Source organism: Oncorhynchus nerka, unplaced genomic scaffold (assembly GCF_034236695.1).
Source record: "Oncorhynchus nerka isolate Pitt River unplaced genomic scaffold, Oner_Uvic_2.0 unplaced_scaffold_686, whole genome shotgun sequence".
NCBI classification, from domain to species: domain Eukaryota; kingdom Metazoa; phylum Chordata; class Actinopteri; order Salmoniformes; family Salmonidae; genus Oncorhynchus; species Oncorhynchus nerka.
The window spans coordinates 140,001-142,735 of record NW_027040477.1 but is presented as its reverse complement, the minus strand read 5'-3'; the positions used below and the strand labels follow the sequence as shown (position 1 = coordinate 142,735).

Below are 2,735 nucleotides of genomic sequence, written 5' to 3'. Positions count from 1 at the left end.
TAGAAAGAATTTACAAAAAAAACAGAGCAAACTGGAATGCTATTTGGCCCTAAACAGAGAGTACACAGCGGCAGAATACCTGACCACTGTGACTGACCCAACATTAAGGAAAGCTTTGACTATGTACAGACTCAGTGAGCATAGCCTTGCTATTGAGAAAGGCCGCCGTAGGCAGACATGGCTCTCAAGAGATGACAGGCTATGTGCTCACTGCCCACAAAATGAGGTGGAAACTGAGCTGCACTTCCTAACCTCCTGCCCAATGTATGACCATATTAGAGAGACATATTTCTCTCAGGTGACACAGATCCACAAAGAATTTTAAAACAAATCCAATTTTGATCAACTCCCATATCTACTGGGTGAAATTCCACAGTGTGACATCACAGCAGCAACATTTGTGACCTGTTGCCACGAGAAAAGGGCAACCAGTGAAGAACAAACACCATTGTAAATACAACCCATATTTATGCTTATTTTTTTTATCTTGTGTCCTTTAACCATCTGTACATTGTTAAAACACTGTATATATAATATGACATTTGTCTTTATTGTTTTGAAACTTCTGTATGTGTAATGTTTACTGTTAATTTTTATTGTTTATTTCACTTTATATATTCACTTTATATATTATCTACCTCACTTGCTTTGGCCATGTTAACACATGTTTCCCATGCCAATAAAGCCCTTGAATTGAATTGAGCAGAGAGAGCAGATTCAGCAGTGAGCAGAGAGCAGAGAGAGATCTGTGTGTCTAGAATCTCCCTCTCTGTTGATGACGTCACAGGGTTCCTCTGGTCTGGAGAGATTCCACCGGGGCCCTGCATTACACCACTCTGTTGCTATAGTGACCCTGCATCACAACACTCTGTTGCTACAGTGACCCTGCATCACAACACTCTGTTGCTATAGTGACCCTGCATTACACCACTCTGTTGCTATAGTGACCCTGCATCACAACACTCTGTTGCTACAGTGACCCTGCATCACAACACTCTGTTGCTATAGTGACCCTTCATCTGTAACGATCTTCTTTGGGAGAAAGAGAGGAGGACCAAAGCGCAGCGTGGTAAGTGTTGCTATAGTGACCCTTCATCTGTAACGATCTTCTTTGGGAGAAAGAGAGGAGGACCAAAGCGCAGCGTGGTAAGTGGTCATGATGAAACTTTAATAGAACAAACTGAACACTGAACACAGAACAATAAACTGAACACTGAAATACAGAACAATAAACTGAACGAACGAAAACTGAAACAGTTCCATGTGGAACACACAGACACCTCCTCCTCCAACCACCCACAAAACCCAACAGAAAACAGGCTACCTAAATATGGTTCCAAATCAGAGACAATGACTAACACTGCCTCTGATTGACAACCATATCAGGCCAAATGAAAACCCAACATAGAAACACAAAACATAGATAACCCAGCCAACTCCCTGACCATACTTAAACAAAACATAGATAACCCAGCCAACTCCCTGACCATACTTAAACAAAACATAGATAACCCAGCCAACTCACGCCCTGACCATACTTAAACAAAACATAGATAACCCAGCCAACTCCCTGACCATACTTAAACAAAACATAGATAACCCAGCCAACTCCCTGACCATACACAACAAACATAGATAACCCAGCCAAGTGACCATCACAAACTCATAGATAACCTGCATCACAACAATATCCCTGACTGCATACTCTGCTATAGTAACTCTAAACAAAACATAGATAACCCAGCCAACTCCTGACCATACTTAAACAAAACATAGATAACCCAGCCAACTCCTGACCATACTTAAACAAAATTAGATATTTAATTGTTTTGTATTTCATTTCATATTTGTTTCATGTTTCAAACAAAACAGATAACAGCCAACTCAACCTGACCATACTTAAACAAAGAAAAATACAAAACAAAAGTTTTCAATTAACAGCCTTTTCATCACAACAATATGTTGCTATAGTGATACTGCATCACAACACTCTGTTGCTATAGTGATCCTGCATACAACATATATAATTGCTATAGTGACCCTCATCACAACACTCTGTTGCTATAGTGACCCTGCATCACAACACTCTGTTGCTATAGTAACCCTGCATCACAACACTCTGTTGCTATAGTAACCCTGCATTACAACACTCTGTTGCTATAGTGACCCTGCATCACAACACTCTGTTGCTATAGTAACCCTGTGTGTCACAACTGTGTGTGTGTCCAGTCTGTGTGTACTAATTGTACAATTTGTTTAATTCTATTCCACATATTTAATTGTTTTGTATTTCATTTCATATTTGTTTCATGTTTCAACCAGTCGCAGGTTAACATCAACCTGACAGAGGAAACGTTAAATCAATAAACAAACTGTTTTCACAATTAACAAGCTTTTCTTGTTTCAAGTATGTTTTATTATGAAAAGTACAATATATCCTTGTTTACTTGTACAACTATGGAGCGTATGTCCAGATATAATTATACAATTTGTTTTTCAACATAAACAGTGTTATAAAACAGTCCTCCTCACAACTATAGGAAGACGTGCATGTGTGTGTGTGTCCAGTGTGTGTCCTGTGTGAGTTTGTGTTTGTCCAGTGTGTGTGTGTCCAGCGTGTGTGTTTGTGTCCAGTGTGTGTGTGTGTGTGTGTGTGTGTCCAGCGTGTGTGTGTCCAGTCTGTGTGTGTCCAGTGTGTGTGTGTGTGTGTGTGTGTGTCCAGTGTGTGTGTGTAT

General features: G+C 40.0%; 1 long non-coding RNA gene across 1 annotated transcript; it reads right to left on the bottom strand.

The window, feature by feature from the left end:
• Positions 1–1,147: 1,147 nt before the first annotated feature.
• On the bottom strand, positions 1,148–1,921 carry LOC135571216 (uncharacterized). The gene is made up of 2 exons (XR_010463685.1): positions 1,890–1,921; positions 1,148–1,612 (listed from the first exon to the last, which is right to left on the bottom strand). It is a non-coding gene; the product is annotated as an uncharacterized LOC135571216 (long non-coding RNA).
• Between the last annotated feature and the right edge of the window lie 814 nt (positions 1,922–2,735).